This window comes from Punica granatum, chromosome 1, assembly GCF_007655135.1.
Source record: "Punica granatum isolate Tunisia-2019 chromosome 1, ASM765513v2, whole genome shotgun sequence".
Classification (NCBI taxonomy): domain Eukaryota; kingdom Viridiplantae; phylum Streptophyta; class Magnoliopsida; order Myrtales; family Lythraceae; genus Punica; species Punica granatum.
In genome coordinates, this window is record NC_045127.1 from 26,719,117 (window position 1) to 26,745,744 (window position 26,628).

Below are 26,628 nucleotides of genomic sequence, written 5' to 3' on the forward strand. Positions count from 1 at the left end.
TTAAGGAGCAGGAAAGTAAGCTCGTATGGGTTAGCATACTCGGCAAGGTTGCAAGAGGCACGAGCGAGGTGGCTCAGCGAACTTGCGATGCAGGAAAGTAAACTCGCAAGGGTTAGCAGACCCGGGAAGGTTGCAAGAGGCACCAGCGAGGTGGCTCGGCGAACTTGCGGTGATGGAAAGTAAACTCGCACGGGTTAGCAGACCCGGCAAGGTTGCAAGAGGCACAAGCGAGGTGGCTCAGCGAACTTGCGATGCAGGAAAGTAAACTGTCACGGGTTAGCAAACCGGGCAAGGTTGAAAGATGCACGAGGGAGGTGGCTCGGTGAACTTCCGATGCAAGAAAGTAAACTCGCATCGGTTAGGAGTCCCCACAAAGTTGCAAGAGGCACGAGCGAGGTGGCTCGGCGAATTTGCGGTGCAAGAAATTAAACTCGCACGGGTTAGCAGACCGGGCAAGGTAGCAAGAGGCACTAGCGAGGTGGCTCGGAGAACTTAAGGTGCAGGAAAGTAAAATCGCACAGGTTAGCAGACTGGGCAAGGTTGCAAGAGCCACGAGCAAGGTTGGTCGGCGAACTTGTGGTGCAAGAATTTAAACTCGCACGGGTTAACAGACCAAGCAATGTAGCAAGAGGCACGAGGGAGATGGCACGGCGAACTTGCGGTGCAAGAAATTAAACTTGCACGGGTTAACAGACCCAGCAAGGTTGAAAGAGGCCAGAGCGAGATGGCTTGGCGAACTTACGGTGGAGGAAAGTAAACTCGCACGGGTTAGCAGACCCGGCAAGGTTGCACGAGGCACGAGCAAGTGGCTCGGCGAACTTGCGGTGCAGCAAGTAGCTCGCATGGGTTAGCAGACCCGGCAAGGTTGCAAGAGGCACGAGCGAGGTGGCTCGGCGAACTTGCGATGCAGGAAAGTAAACTCGCACGGTTAGCAACCCGACAGGTTGCAAGAGCCACGAGCGAGATGGCAAGGCGAACTTGCGATGCAGAAAGTACACTCGCACGGATTAGCAGATCCGGCAAGGTTGCAAGAGGCACAAGGAGGTGTCTCAGCGAACTTGCGGTGCAGGAAGTAATCTCGCACGGGTTAGCTGACCGGCAAGGTTGAAGAGGCACGAGCGAGGTGGCTTGCCGAACTTGCGGTGCAGGAAAGTAAGCTTTCACACGGTTAGCAGACCGGGCAAGGTTGCAAGATGCACGAGGGCGGAGGCTCGGCGAACTTTCGGTGCCAGTATTAAACTCGCACGGGATGGCAGACCCGCAATGTTGCAAGAGGCACGAGGGAAGTGGCAAGCGAACTTGCGGTGCAAGAAATTAAACTCGCCCGGGTTAACAGACCCAGCAAGGTTGAATGAGGCAAGCGCGAGGTGGCTCGGCGAACTTGCGGTGCAGGAAAGTAACTCGAAGGGGTTAGCAGACCCGGCAAGGTTGCAAGAGGCACGAGCGAGGTGGCTCAGCGAACTTGCGGTGCAAGAAAGTAATCTCGCACGGATTAGCAGACCCGGCAAGGTTGCACGAGGCACGAGCGAGGTGGCCCGGCGAACTTGCGGCAGGAAAGTAAGCTCGCATGGGTTACATACCCGATAAGGTTTGCAAGAGGCACGAGCGGGGTGGCTCAAAAACTTGCGATGCAGGAAAGTAAACTCGCAAGGGTTAGCAGACCCGGGAAGGCTGCAAGAGCACGAGCGAGGTGGCTCGGCGAACTGGCGGTGATGGAAAGTAAACTCGCACGGTAGCAGACTCGGCAAGGTTGCAAGAGGCACGAGCGAGGTTGCTCGGCGAACTTGCGATGCAGAAAGTAAACTCGCACGGGTTAGCAAACCCAGCAAGGTTACAGAGAACGAGCGAGATGGTTAGGCGAACTTACGATGCAGAAAGTAAACTCGCACGGATTAGCAGAACCGGCAAGTTGCAAGAGGCACGAGGGGAGGTGCCTCAGCGAACTTGCGGTGCAGGAAAGTAATCTCGCACGGGTTAGCTGACCCGGCAAGTTGAAAGAGGCACGAGCGAGGTGGCTTGGCGAACTTGCGGTGCAGGAAAGTAAGCTTTCACGGGTTAGCAGACCAGGCAAGGTTGCAAGATGCACGAGGGAGGTGGCTCGGCGAACTTTCGGTGCCAGAAATTAAACTCGCACGGGTTAGCAGGCCCGCAATGTTGCAAGAGGCACGAGCGAAGTGGCACGGCGAACTTGCGGTGCAAGAAATAAAACTCGCACGGGTTAACAGACCAGCCAGGTTTGAAAGAGGCCAGAGCGAGGTGGCTCGGCGAACATGCGGTGCAGGAAAGTAAGCTCGAAGGGGTTAGCAGACTCGGCAAGGTTGCAAGAGCACGAGCGAGGTGGCTCAGCGAACTTGCTGTGCGAGAAAGTAATCTCGCACAGATTAGCAGACCCGGCAAGGTTGCACGAGGCACGAGCGAGGTGTCTCGGCGAACTTGCGGTGCAGGAAAGTAAGCTCGAAGGGGTTAGCAGACCGGCAAGGTTGCAAAGGCACGAGCGAGGTGGCTCAGCGAACTTGCGGTGTAAAAGAAAACTCACATCGGTTAGGAGACCCACAAGGTTGAAGAGGCACGAGCGAGGTGGCTCGGCGAATTTACGGTGCAAGAAAGTAAACTCGCACGGGTTAGCAAGCCCGGCAAAGTTGCAAGAGCCACGTGCGAGATGGCTAGGCGAACTTGCGATGCAAGATAGTAAACTCGCATGGATTAGCAGACCCAGCAAGGTTGCAAGAGGCACGAGGGAGTTGGCTCAACGAACTTGCGGTGCAGGAAAGTAATCTCGCACGGGTTAGTAGACCCGACAAGGTTGCAAGAGGCACGAGCGATGTCGCTCGGCGAACTTGCGGTGCAGGAAAGTAAGCTTTCACGGGTTAGCAGACCGGGCAAGGGTGCAAGAGGCACAAGCGAGGTTGTTCGGCGAACTAGCGGTGCAAGAATTTAAACTCGCACGGGATAGCAGGCCCAGCAATATTGCAAGAGGCACGAGGGAGATGGCACGGCGAACTTGCTGTGCAAGAAATTAAACTCGCACGGGTTAACAGACCTAGCAAGGTTGAAAGAGGCCAGAGCGAGGTGGCTTAGCGAATCTACGGTGGAAGAAAGTAATCTCGCACGGATTAGCAGACCCGACAAGGTTGCAAGAGGCACGAGCAAGGTGGCTCGGCGAACTTGCGGTGCAGCAAAGTAAACTCGCATGGGTTAGCAGACCCGGCAAGGTTGCAAGAGGCACAAGAGAGGTGGCTCGGCGAACTTGCGGTGCAAAAAAGTAAACTCGCACCGGTGAGCGAACCCAGCAAGGTTGAAAGATGCTCGAGCGAGGTGGCTCGGCGAAATTGCGATGTAGGAAAGTAAGCTTTGACGGGTTAGCAACGCGGGCAAGTTTGCAAGAGGCACGAGCAAGGGTGGCTCGGCGAACTTGCGGTGCAAGAAATTATACTCGCACGGGTTAGCAGACTCATCAATATTGCAAGAGGCAGGAGCGAGGTGGCTCGGTGAACTTGCGGTGCAAGAAATTAAACTCGCACAGGGTTAACAGACCCAGCAAGGTTGAAAAGGGCCAGAGCGAGGTGGCTCGGCGATCTTACGGAAGGAAGTAAACTCGCACGGGTTAGCAACCCGGCAATTGCAAGAGGCACAAGCGAGGTGGCTCGCGAACTTGCGGTGATGGAAAGTAAACTCGCACGGTTAGAAGACCCTGCAAGTTGAAAGAGGCACGTGAGGTGGCTCGGCGAACTTGCGGTGCAGGAAAGTAAGCTGTCACGGTTTAGCAGACCGGGCAAGTTGCAAGAGGCACGAGCGAGGTGGCTCGGCGAACCTGCGGTGCTAGAAATGAAACTCGCACGGGTTAGCAGACCCCGCAATCTTGCAAGAGGCACGAGCGAGCGGCTCTGAACTTGCGGTGGAAGAAATAAAACTCGCACGGGTTAGCAAACCCAGCAAGGTTGAAGTGGCCAGAGCGAGGTGGCTCGGCAAACTTGCGGTGTCGGAAAGTTTACTCGAACGGGTTAGCAGACACGGCAAGGTTGCAAGAGGCACGAGCGAGGTGGCTCGGCGAACTTAAGGTGCATGAAATAAGCTAGCAGGGTTTCGCATACCCGACAAGGTTGCAAGAGGCCCACAGCGAGGTGGCTCAGCGAACTTGCGATGTAGGAAAGTAAACCCTCACTGGTTTAGCAAACCCGGCAAGCTTGCATGAGGCACGAGCGAGATGGCCTGGCGAACTTGCGGTGCAAGAAAGTAAACCCGCACGGATTAGAAGACCCGGCAAGGTTACAAGAGGCACGAAGTAGGTGGCGCAGCGAACTTGCGGAGCAAGAAAGTAATCTCGCACGGATTAGCAGACCCAGCAAGGTTGCACGAGGCACGAGCGACGTGGCTCGGTGAACATGCGGTGCAGGAAAGTAGGCTCGCATGGGTTAGCATACCCCAAGGTTGCAAGAGGCACGAGCGAGGTGGCTCGGCGAACTTAAGTGTAGGAAAGTAAGCTGGCATGGGTTAGCATACCGGCAAGGTTGCAAGAGGCACCGAGCGAGGTGGCTCAGCGACTTGCGATGCAAGAAAGTAACTCGCAAGGGTTAGCAGACCCGGGAAGGTTGCAAGAGGCACGAGCGAGGTGGCTCGCGAACTTGCGGTTATGGAAAGTAAACTCGCACGGTTTAGCAAACCCAGCAAGGTTGAAAGAGGCTAGAGCGAGGTGGCTGGGCGAACTTGCGGTGTCGGAAAGTTTACTCGAACGGGTTAGCAGACCCGGCAAGGTTACAAGAGGCACGAGCGAGGTGGCTCGGCTAGCTTGCGGTGCAAGAAAGTAATCTCGCGCGAGTTAGTAGACCCGACAAGGTTGTAAGAGGCACGACGAGCGAGGTCGCTCGGCGAACTTGCGGTGCAGAAAGTAAGCTTTCACAGGGTTAGTAGACCGGGCAAGGGTGCAAAGAGGCACGAGCGAGGTTGTTCGGCGAACTGGCGGTGCAAGAATTAAACTCGCACGGGATAGCAAGCCCAGCAATATTGCAAGAGGCACGAGGAGATGGCACGGCGAACTTGCTGTGCAAGAAATTAAACTCGCACGGGTTAACAGACCCAGCAAGGTTGAAAGAGGCCAGAGCCAGGTGGCTTGGCGAACTTACGGTGGAAGAAAGTAATCTCGCACGGATTAGCAGACCCGGCAAGGTTGCAAGAGGCACGAGGAAGGTGGCTCGGCGAACTTGCGGTGCAGGAAAGTAAGCTTTCACGGGTTAGCAGACCGGGCAAGGGTGCAAGAGGCACAAGCGAGGTTGTTCGGCGAACTAGCGGTGCAAGAATTTAAACTCGCACGGGATAGCAGGCCCAGCAATATTGCAAGAGGCACGAGGGAGATGGCACGGTGAACTTGCTGTGCAAGAAATGAAACTCGCACGGGTTAACAGACCCAGCAAGGTTGAAAGAGGCCAGAGCGAGGTGGCTTAGCGAATCTACGGTGGAAGAAAGTAATCTCGCACGGATTAGCAGACCCGACAAGGTTGCAAGAGGCACGAGCAAGGTGGCACGGCGAACTTGCGGTGCAACAAAGTAAACTCGCATGGATTAGCAGACCCGGCAAGGTTGCAAGAGGCACAAGAGAGGTGGCTCGGCGAACTTGCGGTGCAAAAAAGTAAACTCGCACCGGTGAGCGAACCCAGCAAGGTTGAAAGATGCTCGAGTGAGGTGGCTCGGCGAAATTGCGATGTAGGAAAGTAAGCTTTGACGGGTTAGCAAACCGGGCAAGGTTGCAAGAGGCACGAGCAAGGTGGCTCGGCGAACTTGCAGTGCAAGAAATTAAACTCGCACGGGTTAGCAGACTCATCAATATTGCAAGAGGCAGGAGCGAGGTGGCTCGGTGAACTTGCGGTGCAAGAAATTAAACTCGCACGGTTTAACAGACCCAGCAAGGTTGAAAGAGGCCAGAGCGAGGTGGCTCGGCGATCTTACGGACAAGGAAAGTAAACTCGCACGGGTTAGCAGACCCGGCAAGGTTGCAAGAGGCACAAGCGAGGTGGCTCGGCGAACTTGCGGTGATGGAAAGTAAACTCGCACCGGTTAGAAGACCCTGCAAGGTTGAAAGAGGCACGAGTGAGGTGGCTCGGCGAACTTGCGGTGCAGGAAAGTAAGCTGTCACGGGTTAGCAGACCGGGCAAGGTTGCAAGAGGCACGAGCGAGGTGGCTCGGCGAACCTGCGGTGCTAGAAATGAAACTCGCACGGGTTAGCAGACCCCGCATACTTGCAAGAGGCACGAGCGAGGCGGCTCGGTGAACTTGCGGTGGAAGAAACAAAACTCGCACGGGTTAGCAAACCCAGCAAGGTTGAAAGTGGCCAGAGCGAGGTGGCTCGGCAAACTTGCGGTGTCGGAAAGTTTACTCGAACGGGTTAGCAGACACGGCAAGGTTGCAAGAGGCACGAGCGAGGTGGCTCGGCGAACTTAAGGTGCATGAAAGTAAGCTAGCAGGGGTTCGCATACCCGACAAGGTTGCAAGAGGCACCAGCGAGGTGGCTCAGCGAACTTGCGATGTAGGAAAGTAAACCCTCACTGGTTTAGCAAACCCGGCAAGCTTGCATGAGGCACGAGCGAGATGGCTTGGCGAACTTGCGGTGCAAGAAAGTAAACCCGCACGGATTAGCAGACCCGGCAAGGTTACAAGAGGCACGAAGTAGGTGGCGCAGCGAACTTGCGGAGCAAGAAAGTAATCTCGCACGGATTAGCAGACCCAGCAAGGTTGCACGAGGCACGAGCGACGTGGCTCGGTGAACATGCGGTGCAGGAAAGTAGGCACGCATGGGTTAGCATACCCGACAAGGTTGCAAGAGGCACGAGCGAGGTGGCTCGGCGAACTTAAGGTGTAGGAAAGTAAGCTGGCATGGGTTAGCATACCAGGCAAGGTTGCAAGAGGCACGAGCGAGGTGGCTCAGCGAACTTGCGATGCAAGAAAGTAAACTCGCAAGGGTTAGCAGACCCGGGAAGGTTGCAAGAGGCACGAGCGAGGTGGCTCGGCGAACTTGCGGTTATGGAAAGTAAACTCGCACGGTTTAGCAAACCCAGCAAGGCTGAACGAGGCTAGAGCGAGGTGGCTGGGCGAACTTGCGGTGTCGGAAAGTTTACTCGAACGGGTTAGCAGACCCGGCAAGGTTACAAGAGGCACGAGCGAGGTGGCTCGGCTAGCTTGCGGTGCAAGAAAGTAATCTCGCGCGAGTTAGTAGACCCGACAAGGTTGTAAGAGGCACGAGCGAGGTCGCTCGGCGAACTTGCGGTGCAGGAAAGTAAGCTTTCACGGGTTAGTAGACCGGGCAAGGGTGCAAGAGGCACGAGCGAGGTTGTTCGGCGAACTGGCGGTGCAAGAATTTAAACTCGCACGGGATTGCAAGCCCAGCAATATTGCAAGAGGCACGAGGGAGATGGCACGGCGAACTTGCTGTGCAAGAAATTAAACTCGCACGGGTTAACAGACCCAGCAAGGTTGAAAGAGGCCAGAGCGAGGTGGCTTGGCGAACTTACGGTGGAAGAAAGTAATCTCGCACGGATTAGCAGACCCGGCAAGGTTGCAAGAGGCACGAGGAAGTGGCTCGGCGACTTGCGTGCAGGAAAGTAAGCTTTCACGGGTTAGCAGACCGGGCAAGGTGCCAAGAGGCACAAGCGAGGTTGCTCGCGAACTAGCGGTGCAAGAATTTAAACTAGCACGGGATAGCAGGCCCAGCAATATTGCAAGAGGCACGAGGGAGATGGCACGGCGAACTTTGCTGTGCAAGAAATTAAACTCGCACGGGTAACAGACCCAGCAAGGTTGAAAGAGGCCAGAGCGAGGTGGCTTAGCGAATCTACGGTGGAAGAAAGTAATCTCGCACGGATTAGCAGACCCGACAAGGTTGCAAGAGGCACGAGCAAGGTGGCTCGGCGAACTTGCGGTGCAGCAAAGTAAACTCGCATGGGTTAGCAGACCCGGCAAGGTTGCAAGAGGCACAAGAGAGGTGGCTCGGCGAACTTGCGGTGCAAAAAAGTAAACTCACACCGGTTAGCGAACCCAGCAAGGTTGAAAGAGGCCAGAGCGAGGTGGCTGGGCGAACTTCCGGTGTCGGAAAGTTTACTCGAACGGGTTAGCAGACCCGGCAAGGTTGCAAGAGGCACGAGCGAGGTGGCTCGGCGAACTTAAGGTGCACGAAAGTAAGCTAGCAGGGGTTAGCATACCCGACAAGGTTGCAAGAGGCACGAGCGAGGTGGCTCAGCGAACTTGCGGTGTAGGAAAGTAAACTCTCACTGGTTTAGCAAACCCGGCAAGGTTGCAAGAGGCACGAGCGAGATGGCTAGGCGAACTTGCGGTGCAAGAAAGTAAACCCGCACAGATTAGCAGACCCGGCAAGGTTACAAGAGGCACGAAGGAGGTGGCACAGCAAACTTGCAGAGCAAGAAAGTAATCTCGCACGGATTAGCAGACCCAGCAAGGTTGCACGAGGCACGAGCGAGGTGGCTCGGTGAACATGCGGTGCAGCAAAGTAGGCTCGCATGGGTTAGCATACCCGACAAGGTTGCAAGAGGCACGAGCGAGGTGGCTCGGCGAACTTTTGGTGTAGGAAAGTAAGCTGGCATGGGTTAGCATACCCGGCAAGGTTGCAAGAGGCACGAGCGAGGTGGCTCAGCGAACTTGCGATGCATCAAAGTAAACTCGCAAGGGTTAGCAGACCCGGGAAGGTTGCAAGAGGCACGAGCGAGGTGGCTCGGCGAACTTGCGGTGATGGAAAGTAAACTCGCACGGTTTAGCAAACCCAGCAAGGCTAAAAGAGGCCAGAGCGAGGTGGCTGGGCGAACTTGCGGTGTCGGAAAGTTTACTCGAACGGGTTAGCAGACCCGGCAAGGTTACAAGAGGCACGAGCTAGGTGGCTCGGCTAGCTTGCGGTGCAAGAAAGTAATCTCGCGCGAGTTAGTAGACCCGACAAGGTTGTAAGAGGCACGAGCGAGATTGCTCGGCGAACTTGCGGTGCAGGAAAGTAAGCTTTCACGGGTTAGTAGACCGGGCAAGGGTGCAAGAGGCACGAGCGAGATTGTTCGGCGAACTGGCGGTGCAAGAATTTAAACTCGCACGGGATAGCAGGCCCAGCAATATGGCAAGAGGCACGAGGGAGATGGCACGGCGAACTTGCTGTGCAAGAAATTAAACTCGCACGGGTTAACAGACCCAGCAAGGTTGAAGAGGCCAGAGCGAGGTGGCTTGGCGAACTTACGTGGAAGAAAGTATCTTGCACGATTAGCAGACCCGGCAAGTTGCAAGAGGCACGAGCAAGGTGGCTCGGCGAACTTGCGGTCAGCAAAGTAAACTCGCAGGGGTAGCAGACCCGCAAGGTTGCAAGAGGCACAGAGAGGTGGCTCGGCGAACTTGCGGTGCAAAAAGTCAACTCACACCGTTAGCTACGACCCAGCAAGGTTGAAAGAGGCCAGAGCGAGGTGGCTGGGCGAACTTGCGGTGTCGGAAATTTTACTCGAACTGGTTAGCAGACCCGGCAAGGTTGCAAGAGGCACGAGCGAGGTGGCTCGGCGAACTTAAGGTGCATGAAAGTAAGCTAGCAGGGGTTAGCATACCCGACAAGGTTGCAAGAGGCACGAGCGAGGTGGCTCAGCGAACTTGCGACGTAGGAAAGTAAACTGTCACTGGTTTAGCAAACCCGGCAAGATTGCAAGAGGCACGAGCGAGATGGCTAGGCGAACTTGCGGTGCAAGAAAGTAAACCCCGCACGGATTAGCAGACCGCAGGTTACAAGAGGCACGAAGGAGGTGGCGCACGACTTGTGGAGCAAGAAAGTAATCTCGCACGATTAGCAACCCGGCAAGTTGCACTAGGCACGAGCGAGGTGGCTCGGTGAACATGCGGTGCAGAAAGTAGGCTCGCATGGGTTAGGCATACCCGACAAGGTTGCAAGAGGCACGAGCGAGGTGGCTCGGCGAACTTAGGTGTAGAAATTAAGCTGGCATGTGTTAGCATACCCGGCAAGGTTGCAAGAGGCACGAGCGAGGTGGCTCAGCGAACTTTCGATGCAAGAAAGTAAACTCGCAAGGGTTAGCAGACCCGGGAAGGTTGCAAGAGGCACGAGCGAGGTGTCTCGGCGAACTTGCGGTGATGGAAAGTAAACTCGCACGGTTTAGCAAACCCAGCAAGGTTGAAAGAGGCCAGAGCGAGGTGGCTGGGCGAACTTGCGGTGTCGGAAAGTTTACTGGAACGGGTTAGCAGACCCGGCAAGGTTACAAGAGGCACGAGCAAGGTGGCTCGGCGAGCGTGCGGTGCAAGAAAGTAATCTCGCGCGAGTTAGTAGACCCGACAAGGTTGTAAGAGGCACGAGCGAGGTCGCTCGGCGAACTTGCGGTGCAGGAAAGTATGCTTTCACGGGTAAGCAGACCGGGCAAGGGTGCAAGAGGCACGAGCGAGGTTGTTCGGCGAACTGGCGGTACAAGAATTTAAACTCGCACGGGATAGCAGGCCCAGCAATATTGCAGGAGGCACGAGGGAGATAGCACGGCGAACTTGCTGTGCAAGAAATTAAACTCGCACGGGTTAACAGACCCAGCAAGGTTGAAGAGGCCAGAGCGGGGTGGCTGGCGAACTTACGGTGGAAGAAAGTAAATCTTGCACGATTAGCAGACCCTGCAAGGTTGCAAAGGCACGAGCAAGGTGGCTCGGCGAACTTGCGGTGCAGCAAAGTAACCTCGCATGGGTTAGCAGACCCTGCAAGGTTGCAAGAGGCACAAGAGAGGTACTCGGCGAACTTGCGGTGCAAAAAAGTAAACTCACACCGGTTATGCGACCCAGCAAGGTTGAAAGAGCCAGAGCGAGGTGGCTGGCGAACTTGCGGTGTCGGAAATTTTAACTCGAAACGGGTTCAGACCCGGCAAGGTTGCAAGAGGCACGAGCGAGGTGGCTCGGCGAACTTAAGGTGCATGAAAGTAAGCTAGCAGGGGTTAGCATACCCGACAAGGTTGCAAGAGGCACGAGCGAGGTGGCTCAGCGAACTTGCGATGTAGGAAAGTAAACTGTCACTGGTTTAGCAAACCCGGCAAGATTGCAAGAGGCACGAGCGAGATGGCTAGGCGAACTTGCGGTGCAAGAAAGTAAACCCCGCACGGATTAGCAGACCCGGCAAGGTTACAAGAGGCACGAAGGAGGTGGCGCAGCGAACTTGTGGAGCAAGAAAGTAATCTCGCACGGATTAGCAGACCCGGCAAGGTTGCACGAGGCACGAGCGAGGTGGCTCGGTGAACATGCGGTGCAGGAAAGTAGGCTCGCATGGGTTAGCATACCCGACAAGGTTGCAAGAGGCACGAGCGAGGTGGCTCGGCGAACTTAAGGTGTAGGAAAGTAAGCTGGCATGTGTTAGCATACCCGGCAAGGTTGCAAGAGGCACGAGCGAGGTGGCTCAGCGAACTTTCGATGCAAGAAAGTAAACTCGCAAGGGTTAGCAGACCCGGGAAGGTTGCAAGAGGCACGAGCGAGGTGTCTCGGCGAACTTGCGGTGATGGAAAGTAAACTCGCACGGTTTAGCAAACCAGCAAGGTTGAAGAGGCTAGAGCGAGGTGGCTGGCGAACTTGCGGTGTCGGAAGTTTACTGGAACGGTTAGCAGACCCGGCAGGTTACAAGAGGCACGAGCGAGGTGGCTCGGCGAGCTTGCGGTGCAAGAAAGTATCTCGCGCGAGTTAGTAGACCCGACAAGGTTGTAAGAGGCACGAGCGAGGTCGCTCGGCGAACTTGCGGTGCAGGAAGTAAGCTTTCACTGGTTAGCAACCGGGCAAGGGTGCAAGAGGCACGAGCGAGGTTGTTCGCGAACTGGCGGTACAAGAATTTAAACTCGCACGGGATAGCAAGGCCCAGCATATTGCAGGAGGCACGAGAAGATGGCACGGCGAACTGCTGTGCAAGAAATTAAACTCGCACGGGTTAACAGACCCAGCAAGGTTGAAAGAGGCCAGAGCGAGGTGGCTTGCGAACTTACGGTGGAAGAAGTAATCTTGCACGGATTAGCAGACCCTGCAAGGTTCAAGAGGCACGAGCAAGGTGGCTCGGCGAACTTGCGGTGCAGCAAAGTAAACTCGCATGGGTTAGCAGACCCGGCAAGGTTGCAAGAGGCACAAGAGAGGTGGCTCGGCGAACTTGCAGTGCAAAAAAGTAAACTCAAACACACCGGTTAGCGGACCCAGCAAGGTTGAGAGAGGCTCGAGCGAGGTGGCACGGCGAAATTGCAATGCAAGAAAGTAAGGTTTGATTGGTCAGCAAACCGGGTAAGGTTGCAAGAGGCACGAGCAAGGTGGCTCGGCGAACTTGCGGTGCAAGAAATTAAACTAGCACGGGTTAGCAGACCCATCAATATTGCAAGAGGCATGAGCGAGGTGGCTCGGTGAATTTGCGGTGCAAGAAATTAACCTCGCACGGGTTAACAGACCCAGCAAGGTTGAAAGAGGCACAAGCGAAGTGGCTCGGCGAACTTGCGGTGATGGAAAGTAAACTCGCACCAGTTAGAAGACCCTGCAAGGTTGAAAGAGGCACGAGTGAGGTGGCTCGGCGAACTTGCGGTGCAGGAAAGTAAGCTGTCACGGGTTAGCAGACCGGGCAAGGTTGCAATTGGCACGAGCGAGGTGGCTCGGTGAACCTGCGGTGCTAGAAATTAGACTCGCACGGGTTAGCAGACCCAGCAATCTTGCAAGAGGCACGAGCGAGGTGGCTTGGTGAACATGCGGTGGAAGAAATAAAACTCGCACGGGTTAGCAAACCCAGCAAGGTTGAAAGAGGCCAGAGCGAGGTGGCTCGGCAAACTTGCGGTGTCGGAAAGTTTACTCGAACGGGTTAAGAGACCCGGCAAGGTAGTAAGAGGCACGAGCGAGGTGGCTCGGCGAACTTGCGATGCATGAAAGTAAACTCGCACGGGTTAGAAAGCCCGACAAAGTTGCAAGAGCCTTGTACGAGATGGCTAGGCGAACTTGCGATGCAAGATAGTAAACTCGCATGGATTAGCAGACCCGGCAAGGTTGCAAGAGGCACAAGGGAGGTGGCTCAGCGAACTTGCGGTGCAGGAAAGTAATCTCGCACGGGTTAGTAGACCCGACAAGGTTGCAAGAGGCACGAGCCAGGTCGCTCGGCGAACTTGCGGTGCAGGAAAGTAAGCTTTCACGGGTTAGCAGACCGGCGGAAGGGGGCCAGAGCGGCAAGGGGGCGAGTGCAGTAGGCAGGCAAGAGGCACGAAGCGAGGTTGTTCGGCAAACTAGCGGTGCAAGAATTTAAACTCGCACGGAATAGCAGGCCCAGCAATATTGCAAGAAGCACGAGGGAGATGGCACGGCGAACTTGCTGTGTAGGAAATAAACTCGCACGGGTTAACAGACCCAGCAAGGTTGAAAGAGGCCAGAGCGAGGTGCCTTGCCGAACTTACGGTGGAAGAAAGTAATCTCGCACGGATTAGCAGACCCGACAAGGTTTCAAAGGCACGAGCAAGGTGGCTCGGCGAACTTGTTGTGCAGCAAAGTAAACTCGCATGGGTTAGCAGACCCGGCACGGTTGCAAGAGGCACCAGAGAGGTGGCTCGGCGAACTTGCGGTGCAAAAAAGTAAACTCACACCGGTTAGCGGACCCAGCAAGGTTGAAAGAGGCTCGAGCGAGGTGGCTCGGCGAAATTGCGATGTAGGAAAGTAAGCTTTGACTGGTTAGCAAACCGGGCAAGGTTGCAATAGGCACGAGCAAGGTGGCTCGGCGAACTTGCGATGCATGAAAGTAAACTAGCACGGGTTAGCAAGCTCGGCAAAGTTGCAAGAGCCTCGTGCGAGATGGCTAGGCGAACTTGCGATGCAAGAGAGTAAACTCGCATGGATTAGCAGACCCGGCAAGGTTGCAAGAGGCACGAGGGAGGTGGCTCAGCGAACTTGCGGTGCAGGAAAGTAATCTCGCACGGGTTAGTAAACCCGACAAGGTTGCAAGAGGCACGAGCGAGGTGGCTCGGCAAACTTAAGGTGCATGAAAGTAAGCTCGCAGGGGTTAGCATACCCGACAAGGTTGCAAGAGGCACGAGCGAGGTGGCTCAGCGAACTTGCGATGTAGGAAAGTAAACTGTCACTAGTTTAGCAAACCCGGCAAGGTTGCAAGAGGCACGAGCGAGATGGCTAGGCGAACTTGCGGTGCAAGAAAGTAAACCCGCACGGATTAGCAGACCCGGCAAGGTTACAAGAGGCACGAGGGAGGTGGCTCAGCGAACTTGCGGAGCAAGAAAGTAATCTCGCACGGATTAGCAGACCCGGCAAGGTTGCACGAGGCACGAGCGAGGTGGCTCGGTGAACTTGCGGTGTTGGAAAGTAAGCTCGCATGGGTTAGTGTCAGCACCCCATTTTGGCTCACCATTCCAAACAATGATATTAGCAATGACCCAAGCCACGACTTGAGCAGAATACAGAAAACGGCTCGGCAGAGCAAGAAATCACTATTCATCCTCAAGTTGGCAAAATTGAGCAAATGGCCCATGGACATGACAGAAGGACTCTAGGGGTCACCAAAGGGGAACAGAGCGACCAAAGAACTCAACAATGTCCAAAACCGGCGTTTTCAGTGTATTACACGGACGCACTATTTTCCGATAGTTCGCTCGGTCATCGGAAGATAGTGAATATTGGACTCCAAAAATCCACACCAGTGCCAAATAGATGAAAAGTGTCCCCAAAGGCATTTTGCAAGTCATCTGTTCTATACAGAACAACTTTCTGTATACAGACAACTTTTCAGTGGAAGTCCAAAAATGCCGGTTTCCTGGAGAAAAGTTAATTCCAAATATCAAACGCGGCCATGCCCCATCAGCACACAGAGTAGGAACAACGCTTCAGATTGTCTTTTGGAAGTCACACAGACACTTCAAATGACTTCGAACGGCAAAAAAGCATACCCCTCTTCAGAAGAGCATAGCCGGAGAAGGGTCTGATGGAATTACGGCAAACGAAGTTCATACAGCATTGCCCAGAAACTCTAGCAGACATTCACAATTGGGCAAAACAGACAGCAAAACCCTTCGCGGTTTTCCCGAGTAACCTCCGAAGAGCGGAAATGACCATTTTCAGTGGAAATCCATATCCGGAGGTCCTCTTTGGGGAAATTTGACGCCGAATGCTTACGTTACACAATGCTAGCCTTCTCAAGGCTCAATGTGGAGTCGTCGGAATAATTCACACAACTCATCTAGATCTCTCAAACAGTGCTTTAGAGGTCTCAGATACACTCTTCAAGTCCTTAGAGGTTTGATCTCGACAAACAGAGATTACAGTAATCTCCGGAGTGCCCAAGCAACTCAGAAATCATCCTGAGAAATCCAGTTTCGACCTCCTAGGACGTCTCCGGCCCCACGTTAGCATTACCGGCTTAAGGGATAATTGTTCACGTTGTCTGACAATTTATGTCAAAATGACCAACGTGAGATGCGGACACAAGATATGCTGTCAGAAGCGGACAACTTCGCCCTGGTCACTTGCAATGAGCAAAACCGGATTCCGAGCCTCGCACACATCCGGGACATTTCTCCATGAAAAATGTCAATCTCGGGCTCATTAACTCCGTTTTCTCTCGCGTATATCGACAATTCGACGTTCAATTCGAACCACGAACTTCGAATGCGCGACCAATCGAGACCCGAACTTTGGCCCGAACTTACCTCGCGACCCGTGGGACCCCGGCCAACTCATTGCCGCCTCACCCATGCCCATTGCCCTCCATGTCTCTTGTCATCTTCTTCTTCAAGCCAAGAAGACAACTTGCATTTGTCTTCCTTTTGCAAAATATCTAAGTGTTTCAATTCAACACTCCAACTTCCCATCCAAAGCCATCAATGCTCTTATCTCTTCTCCATTAATGCAATGGATGAGGATTGAGCTTGATATTTCCTTAAGAAATTCGGATTCCACTAATCCATGGCCCTAATTGCACTTTTCTTCACTAATCTTGCATTTAAGCTTTTCTATATATTGTCCAAATGTCATTAACTTAAGAAGACACCTTAAAAACACTCTCTCTCTAGCATTTCTCACTCTTCAAAAGCTCTCAAACTCCATAGCAAACCGCAGCAAGCTTCAGCCATTTCCAGCAAGCAAAACCAAGCAAAACCGGGCAAAGTCTTAAGTCGGAATCCATCCCGGCTTGAATCCAAACTTTACCAAACTTCATATCCCACATGTTTTCGAGACCCTCTATCCATTTCTGAACTTAGATTTTATGTTTGAAGCCTCTAAGCCATAGAACCAGCCTTGAACAAATCTGGACAGATTTGGTCCTTCTCGGGTAAAAAATGTCAAACCGGGTTCAAGCCTTTCCAAGTCGGTTTGAGCTACCAAAACCCATCAAACACCTCCCCACACACCCTAGGGTGTCAAGAAGTCAAGAATCCAGAAAAACCCGTCGGTTTAACCCCAGGAAGAAGAAAACAGCCCGACTGCCCAGTCGGGTCGAAATTTCTGACTGTTTTGTGCGGTTTTCTTGCAGATCGGGTCGATCCGAGACTCTTTTCGGAAAACGACCACCACAGTCACCTCCGGGGGTCAGTTAGGAGTCAGGAGCCACTGACCTTGCCTCAAAATTCCATCGGGAGCCTCCGTGGCGACGTCCGACCCGACTGGTGCCAGACGGGTCCGAATTTCCAGACGTACTCTGTTTTCCGTGATCTTTGCAGGGCTGTACGGGTCGACCCGATAACTCTGGGACCAAACGACCACCACAGTCACCTCCGGGGGTCAGTTAGGAGTCAGGAGCCACTGACCTTGCCTCAAAATTCATCGGGAGCCTCAGTGGCGACGTCCGACCCGACTTGTGCCAGTCGGGTCTGTCCAATATTTCAGCCGGGTCTGTTTGATGCCATTCGGGTCTGTTCAACGGAAAACAGCTCAAAACCGACCCATCAACGGTCCAACCCGACTCTTGAAGGTCCCATCCCGCATCTCGGGACTAGTTGGAGCTCTCGGGTGACCAGCGTCCGTCACCGAGCGTCACAGAGCGCAGCCAGCGCCGTCACCGAGCGTCACCGAGCGTAGCCAGCGCCCGTCACCGAGCGTCACCAGCGCCACCCGCACCCGTCACCGAGCGCAACCCTCGGGCGTCACCAACGTCCGTCACCGAGCGTCACCAGCGCCACCCGTACCCATCACCAGCACACCCGGGCCCGTCACCCGCGCACGCCCGTGCTCGTCATCCAGCGCCACCCGCGCCTCACCAGCACACCCTCGCCTCACCCCGCAACGCCCGTGCTCGCATCCAGCGCCACCCCGCGCCCATCACCAGCACACCGCACCGTGCTCGTCATCCAGCGCCACCCCGCCCATCACCAGCACACCCTCGCCCGTCCCCGCGCACCACTCCCTTGCTCGTCATCCAGCGCCACCCGCGCCCATCACCAGCACCACCCCCGCCCGTCACCCGCGCACGCCCGCGCCCGTCACAGCGCACGCCGCGCCCATCACCCGCGCACGCCCGCGCCCGTCACCCGCGCACGCCCGCGCCCGTCACCAGCGCACGCCGCGCCCCGTCATCCCGCCACCCCGCGCCCGTCACCAGCGCACCGCCCGCGCCCGTCACCAGCGCACGCCCGCCCCATCGTCACCAGGCGTCACCCGCTCACGCCCGCGCCCGTCACCATGCCACGCCGCGCCCGTCACCAGCGCACGCCGCGCCCATCACCCGCGCACGCCCGCGCCGTCACCAGCGCACGCCGCGCCCGTCAGCAGCGCGCGCCCGCGCCTGTCACCAGCGCGCGCCCGCGCCCGTCACCCGCGCACGCCCGTGCCCGTCATCCGCGCACGCCCGCGCCTGTCACCGCGCACACCCGCGCCCACCACCAGCGCCTGTCCGTGCCCACTAGCTCCCGTCACCGTGCTCGACCGTGCCCGTGCACGTCCATCCTTGCACCCGAATACCCTTTTAAGGGTTCCACCGAGTCACCCGACTCTCAAACACTTCCCCGACTCTTTCCTCGTATTCCGAGGCTAGGTAAAACACTTTCGACTTAGAGGAGTTAGGACTTTTTATATTTTTGCATGGCTATGGAGTATTATGGTGTTTTCATGCATGTTTCATTCACAAGATTTAATTTTTATGCAATTTTATGTTATATTATACACGTACACTATCTTAGGACTTGCTACCATGTCGGAAAGGGGCTTGGATCATCATAGAAGACTATCCCGACCCTATTATGGCACATTAAGTCTCGGCCAATTCTCTAAAGGAGAGGGTTGAGATTTAAATTGCTCTTTTCGGGTTAAGATCGGTCTCCTTAGCCTATTCAAGTTAATTTCCGAGTTTGTTTATCATTATTGCATGCATGAAGCCGGTGTTATGTTATCATTTTCCTTAATTAACACGTTTGTGAATGTTTGTATGTTTGAATGAGCTAAACAAATCGTGATAACGCCGGCTTTTGTTAAAAAAGGGTGCTATTTATCACGGTTGATGTTTGAGCATGCGAGAAATAATTAAACCACGATTAGGAAATCATTCGTGACTCGGATAGAGCCATGAGAACCTTCGGCCACCCTTCACAAGATGAAGCCGAGGGCTTCTGGCCTTCCTTGGGTCAAGAATGAGTTCCTTATCTCAAGTTTAATTTGTTGATCGGATGATGTGAAGTTTTACTTCAATGTCTTTACGATTCCCATTAAAATATCATGTAAAGACTCTTCAAACGAAGCATGCATGGATTCGAGTATCGATGACTCATTCGGGTCCATTTGGTTATGAGGATAGTTTCGGTCATTAGACCAAATTATCCTCGATCCTTATGGAATCGTCTTGGTCGTCGAGTCGCGAATCGTTTTCACAATTAATGCATTCGGCACAACCCTTAAGCATTAATGCCACAAACTGGTTAATAACGGGACGCTCACACGATTAAACTCACTTCACACTTCACACACTGATAATGTTTACCCCGAATTGGACATTAATTGATAACTCGCGTCGACGAGTCGTCAAAGGACGTTGGTGCCCTTTTCAAACTTATCAATTTCAAAACCCGAAACGCGCGGTCCGATGTAGCATGGATGTCTGGAAAGGGCTTCTGTGTCTCAACTTGAGTTTTTACCTGATTCTAGGTACTCAGGTCAAGATACAGAAGATCTTTCTAGATCACTTCCGGGCAGATCGACCGGTTCTTTGGCTTTTTTGGGGTTCTTGCACAACCCTGGATGATCCAGGGAATCGGTCGACACCGGCTACAGGCCGAGGTGGCCCGCACTGCGATCTTTCCCCTTTTCTGAAAACAATTTTCAATAGAGGGCAAAAATTGTCTTTTCACAATCCAGCGACATCCTTAGGGTTAGCATAACAGAAAACTACAGTACGGGATAAGAACGGGCTACCTGTTCAGGTGCAGGTTCATCTGCATAGCCTTTTCTTATCTAACTGATGAGTTTCTGTTATCCTAACATAGACTCGGGTAACTAGAACAGTTGATCCCTGTGAGAAAACCTGTGAAATGCTGATTAACCTTTCACTCGACCTAACCAAACACTAGATAATGGTTAGGAGGAATTCTAGATTCCAAATCTAGAGTCAAAACACGAGTTTGGTTAATTCAGTGGTAATTCAGTGTCACAATACAGAACAACTGTAAAAGCGATCCACACACTTGAGATTTGACTCTCTTTGTCAAGTTCTCAAAACAAAGCCGAATGCTAAAACGTTGGCACATGTTTGATTGTTTAGCATATGGCATTTGCTTGCAAAAACACCCCTGGGTTAATAATCTGTTAATTCACGTAAACACGACAATAACAAACACTTTGTCTGTTATTAACATGTTGCGTGTTATCTTTCCGCACCTGTTTGCCATGCGGGTCGAGCCTGATCCCTAGGCCGAATAATATTAGGGTTCAACGCCCTAATCATCGAGCACAGGGTCCAACACCCTAATCAACAGTCACAGGGTCCAACGCCCTATTCAGTGAGAGCGTCCATTGAATTTCAGTTCTTCGGTCTTTTCCTAAACTCACAGTGAGTTAGAGTGGAATAATAACCGAACGCAAAACGACTGGAATTCGACCCTTTTGTAATTTGTATTTATTGTTTTGAGAGCATTGTAAGGATTCTATTGGTGCATTTATTCTGTAAGGATTCCAGTCGGTGAGCGAACGGTCCGAGAGTCGAATTAATCGAATCGGTCTAATGCTTGCCCAGACACAAGTAAATCCAAGATCTCGCGGTTCTGGTTCACGCAGGGATTCAACCTCCATGGTTCGATGAACTGTAACGCAAGATTGTGAACCAATTCCCTGACATATAGATTTACTTCTCTCCCGGCTTCTCAACCGACATCGTTTGGTTCATCGAATCTCCGGTGTCAAAACGTGCGAGCCGAGTGCAGCTTAATTCACGCGGTAAATAATAAACATGCAAGCCTAGCAAACCAGAGTACCGAAAGGGCGTGCGGGATATAGGCCCGCACGTAACATGAACCCCCGAACACGGACTTTCCGGTTCCGCACATACCATGCCTTAACAACAAACTAGGTGTTCCATACCCCTAGACCCAGGGTAACTTATCCGCCCTCGACCTTCGGGTCGTAAAATGATAAGTGGCGACTCCTTCTCTCACGCGTGTCCGACGCGCGTCCCCGCGGGAAGGTGGACGTTCCGACCAAGCCGCGCGATCCAAAAGCGCGCAATGCGGGCCCCGACGAGAGTCCACATTCGGGTCCGTACAGTTAGCATACCCGACAAGGTTGCAAGAGGCACGAGCGAGGTGGCTCGGCGAACTTAAGGTGTAGGAAAGTAAGCCGGCATGGGTTAGCATACCCGGCAAGGTTGCAAAAGGCACGAGCGAGGTGGCTCAGCGAACTTGCGATGCAAGAAAGTAAACTCGCAAGGGCTAGCAGACCCGGGAAGGTTGAAAGAGGCAAGAGCGAGGTGGCCCGGCGAACTTGCGGTGATGCAAAGTAAACTCGCACGGGTTAGCAAACCCAGCAAGGTGGAAAGAGGCCAGAGCGAGGTGGCTGGGCGAACTTGCGGTGTCGGAAAGTTTACTCGAACGGGTTAGCAGACCCGGCAAGGTTGCAAGAGGCACGAGCGAGGTGGCTCGGCGAGCTTGCAGTGCAAGAAAGTAAACTCGCACGGGTTAGCAGACCGGGCAAGGTTGCAAGTGGCACGAGCGAGGTGGCTCGGCGAACTTGCGATGCATGAAAGTAAACTCGCACGGGTTAGCAAGCCCGGCAAAGTTGCAAGAGCCTCGTGCGAGATGGCTAGGCGAACTTGCGATGCAAGAGAGTAAACTCGCATGGATTAGCAGACCCGGCAAGGTTGCAAGAGGCACGAGGGAGGTGGCTCATCGAACTTGCGGTGCAGGAAAGTAATCTCGTATGGGTTAGTAGACCCGACAAGGTTGCAAGAGGCACGAGCCAGGTCGCTCGGCGAACTTGCGGTGAAGGAAAGTAAGCTTTCTCGGGTTAGCAGACCGGGCAAGGGTGCAAGAGGCACGAGCGAGGTTGTTCGGCGAACTTGCGGTGCAAAAATTTAAACTCGCACGGAATAGCAGGCCCAGCAATATTGCAAGAGGCACGAGAGAGATGGCACGGCGAACTTGCTGTGCAAGAAATTAAACTCGCACGGGTTAACAGACCCAGCAAGGTTGAAAGAGGCCAGTGCGAGGTGCCTTGCCGAACTTACGGTGGAAGAAAGTAATCTCGCACGGATTAGCAGACCATACAAGGTTGCAAGAGGCACGAGCAAGGTGGCTCGGCGAACTTGCGGTGCAAGCAAGTAACTCGCATGGGTTAGCAGACCCGGCAAGGTTGCAAGAGGTAAAGAGAGGTGGCTCGGCGAACTTGCGGTGCAAAAAAGTAAACTCACACCGGTTAGCGGACCCAGCAAGGTTGAAAGAGGCTCGAGCGAGGTGGCTCGGCGAAATTGCGATGTAGGAAGAAGCTTTGACTGGTTAGCAAACCGGGCAAGGTTGCAAGAGGCACAGCAAGGTGGCTCGGCGAACTTGCGGTGCAAAGAAATTAAACTCGCACGGGTTAGCAGCCCATCAATATTGCAAGAGGCAGGAGCGAGGTGGCTCGGTGAACTTGCGGTGCAAGAAATTAAACTCGCACGGGTTAACAGACCCAGCAAGGTTGAAAGAGGCCAGAGCGAGGTGGCTCGGCGATCTTACGGACAAGAAAAATAAACTCGCACAGGTTAGCAGACCCGGCAAGGTTGCAAGAGGCACAACGAGGTGGCTCGGCGAACTTGCGGTGATGGAAAGTAAACTCGCACCGGTTAGAAGACCCTGCAAGGTTGAAGAGGCAAGAGTGAGGTGGCTCGGCAAACTTGCGGTGCAGGAAAGTAAGCTGTCACGGGTTAGCAGACCGGGCAAGGTTACAAGAGGCACGACCGAGGAGGCTCGGCGAACCTTGCGGTGCTAGAAATTAGACTCGCACGGGTTAGCAGACCCCGCAATCTTGCAAGAGGCACGAGCGAGGTGGCTCGGTGAACTTGCGGTGGAAGAAATAAACTCGCACGGGTTAGCAAACCCAGCAAGGTTGAAAGAGGCCAGAGCGAGGTGGCTCGGCAAACTTGTCTGTGTCGGAAAGTTACTCGAACGGTTAGCAGACCCGGCAAGGTTGCAAGAAGCACGAGCGAGGTGGCTCGGCGAACTTAAGGTGCATGAAAGTAAGCTCGCAGGGGTTAGCATACCCGACAAGGTTGCAAGAGGCACGAGCGAGGTGGCTCAGCGAACTTTCGATGTAGGAAAGTAAACTGTCACTGGTTTTGCAACCCGGCAAGGTTGCAAGAGGCACGAGCGAGATGGCTAGGCGAACTTGCGGTGCAAGTAAGTAAACCCGCACAGATTGCAAGAGGCACGAGCCAGGAGGTCGCTCGGCGAACTTGCGGTGCAGGAAAGTAAGCTTTCACGGGTTAGCAGACCGGGCAAGGGTGCAAGAGGCACGAGCGAGGTTGTTCGGCGAACTAGCGGTGCAAGAATTTAAACTCGCACGAAATAGCAGGCCCAGCAATATTGCAAGAGGCACGAGGGAGATGGCACGGCGAACTTGCTGTGCAGGAAATTAAACTCGCACGGGTAACAGACCCAGCAAGGTTGAAAGAGGCCAGAGCGAGGTGCCTTGGCGAACTTACGGTGGAAGAAAGTAACTCGCACGGATTAGCAGACTCGACAGGTTGCAAGAGGCACGAGCAAGGTGGCTCGGCGAACTTGTTGTGCAGCAAAGTAAACTCGCATGGGTTAGCAGACCCGGCACGGTTGCAAGCGGCACAAGAGAGGTGGCTCGGCGAACTTGCGGTGCAAAAAAGTAAACTCACACCGGTTAGCGGACCCAGCAAGGTTGAAAGAGGCTCGAGCGAGGTGGCTCGGCGAAATTGCGATGTAGGAAAGTAAGCTTTGACTGGTTAGCAAACCGGGCAAGGTTGCAAGAGGCACGAGTAAGGTGGCTCGGCGAACTTGCGGTGCAAGAAAAATAAACTCGCACAGGTTAGCAGACCCGGCAAGGTTGCAAGAGGCACAAGCGAGGTAGCTCGGCGAACTTGCGGTGATGGAAAGTAAACTCGCACCGGTTAGAAGACCCTGCAAGGTTGAAAGAGGCAAGAGTGAGGTGGCTCGGCAAACTTGCGGTGCAGGAAAGTAAGCTGTCACGGGTTAGCAGACCGGGCAAGGTTACAAGAGGCACGACCGAGGGGCTCGGCGAACCTGCGGTGCTAGAAATTAGACTCGCACGGGTTAGCAGACCCCGCAATCTTGCAAGAGGCACGAGCGAGGTGGCTCGGTGAACTTGCGGTGGAAGAAATAAAACTCGCACGGGTTAGCAAACCCAGCAAGGTTGAAAGAGGCCAGAGCGAGGTGGCTCGGCAAACTTGCTGTGTCGGAAAGTTTACTCGAACGGGTTAGCAGACCCGGCAAGGTTGCAAGAAGCACGAGCGAGGTGGCTCGGCGAACTTAAGGTGCATGAAAGTAAGCTCGCAGGGGTTAGCAGACCCGACAAGGTTGCAAGAGGCACGAGCGAGGTGGCTCAGCGAACTTTCGATGTAGGAAAGTAAACTGTCACTGGTTTAGCAAACCCGGCAAGGTTGCAAGAGGCACGAGCGAGATGGCTAGGCGAACTTGCGGTGCAAGTAAGTAAACCCGCACGGATTAGCAGACCCGGCAAGGTTGCACGAGGCACGAGCGAGGTGGCTCGGTGAACTTGCGGTGCAGGAAAGTAAGCTCGCATGGGTTAGCATACCCGACAAGGTTGCAAGAGGCACGAGCTAGGTGGCTCGGCGAACTTAAGGTGTAGGAAAGTAAGCTGGCATGGGTTAGCATACCCGGCATGGTTGCAAGAGGCACGAGCGAGGTGGCTCAGCGAACTTGCGATGCAAGAAAGTAAACTCGCAAGGGTTAGCAGACCCGGGAAGGTTGAAAGAGGCACGAGCGAGGTGGCACGGCGAACTTGCGGTGATGGAAAGTAAACTCGCACGGGTTAGCAAACCCAGGAAGGTTGAAAGAGGCCAGAGCGTGGTGGCTGGGCGAACTTTCGGTGTCGGAAAGTTTGCTCGAACGGGTTAGCAGACCCGGCAAGGTTGCAAGAGGCACGAGCGAGGTGGCTCGTCGAGCTTGCGGTGCAAGAAAGTAAACTCGCACGGGTTAGCAGACCGGGCAAGGTTGCAAGTGGCACGAGCGAGGTGGCTCGGCGAACTTGCGATGCATGAAAGGAAACTCGCCCGGGTTAGCAAGCCCGGCAAAGTTGCAAGAGCCTCGTGCGAGATAGCTAGGCGAACTTGCGATGCAAGATAGTAAACTCGCATGGATTAGCAGACCTGGCAAGGTTGCAAGAGGCACGAGGGAGGTGGCTCAGCGAACTTGCGATGCAGGAAAGTAATCTCGCACGGGTTAGTAGACCCGACAAGATTGCAAGAGGCACGAGCGAGGTGGCTCAGCGAACTTTCGATGTAGGAAAGTAAACTGTCACTGGTTTAGCAAACCCGGCAAGGTTGCAAGAGGCACGAGCGAGATGGCTAGGCGAACTTGCGGTGCAAGTAAGTAAACCCGCACGGATTAGTAGACCCGGCAAGGTTGCACGAGGCACGAGCGAGGTGGCTCGGTGAACTTGCGGTGCAGGAAAGTAAGCTCGCATGGGTTAGCATACCCGACAAGGTTGCAAGAGGCACGTGTTAGGTGGCTCGGCGAACTTAAGGTATAGGAAAGTAAGCTGGCATGGGTTAGCATACCCGGCAAGGTTGCAAGAGGCACGAGCGAGGTGGCTCAGCGAACTTGCGATGCAAGAAAGTAAACTCGCAAGGGTTAGCAGACCCGGGAAGGTTGAAAGAGGCACGAGCGAGGTGGCACGGCGAACTTGCGGTGATGGAAAGTAAACTCGCACGGGTTAGCAAACCCAGGAAGGTTGAAAGAGGCCAGAGCGTGGTGGCTGGGCGAACTTTCGGTGTCGGAAAGTTTACTCGAACGGGTTAGCAGACCCGGCAAGGTTGCAAGAGGCACGAGCGAGGTGGCTCGTCGAGCTTGCGGTGCAAGAAAGTAAACTCGCACGGGTTAGCAGACCGGGCAAGGTTGCAAGTGGCACGAGCGAGGTGGCTCGGCGAACTTGCGATGCATGAAAGTAAACTCGCCCGGGTTAGCAAGCCCGGCAAAGTTGCAAGAGCCTCGTGCGAGATAGCTAGGCGAACTTGCGATGCAAGATAGTAAACTCGCATGGATTAGCAGACCTGGCAAGGTTGCAAGAGGCACGAGGGAGGTGGCTCAGCGAACTTGCGATGCAGGAAAGTAATCTCGCACGGGTTAGTAGACCCGACAAGGTTGCAAGAGGCACGAGCCAGGTCGCTCGGCGAACTTGCGGTGCAGGAAAGTAAGCTTTCACGGGTTAGCAGACCGGGCAAGGGTGCAAGAGGCACGAGCGAGGTTGTTCGGCGAACTAGCGGTGCAAGAATTTAAACTCGCACGGAATAGCAGGCCCAGCAATATTGCAAGAGGCACGAGGGAGATGGCACGGCGAACTTGCTGTGCAGGAAATTAAACTCGCACGGGTTAACAGACCCAGCAAGGTTGAAAGAGGCCAGAGCGAGGTGCCTTGGCGAACTTACGGTGGAAGAAAGTAATCTCGCACGGATTAGCAGACCCGACAAGGTTGCAAGAGGCACGAGCAAGGTGGCTCGGCGAACTTGTTGTGCAGCAAAGTAAACTCGCATGGGTTAGCAGACCCGGCACGGTTGCAAGAGGCACAAGAGAGGTGGCTCGGCGAACTTGCGGTGCAAAAAAGTAAACTCACACCGGTTAGCGGACCCAGCAAGGTTGAAAGAGGCTCGAGCGAGGTGGCTCGGCGAAATTGCGATGTAGGAAAGTAAGCTTTGACTGGTTAGCAAACCGGGCAAGGTTGCAAGAGGCACGAGCAAGGTGGCTCGGCGAACTTGCGGTGCAAGAAATTAAACTCGCACGGGTTAGCAGGCCCATCAATATTGCAAGAGGCAGGAGCGAGGTGGCTCGGTGAACTTGCGGTGCAAGAAATTAAACTCGCACGGGTTAACAGACCCAGCAAGGTTGAAAGAGGCCAGAGCGAGGTGGCTCGGCGATCTTACGGACAAGAAAAATAAACTCGCACAGGTTAGCAGACCCGGCAAGGTTGCAAGAGGCACAAGCGAGGTAGCTCGGCGAACTTGCG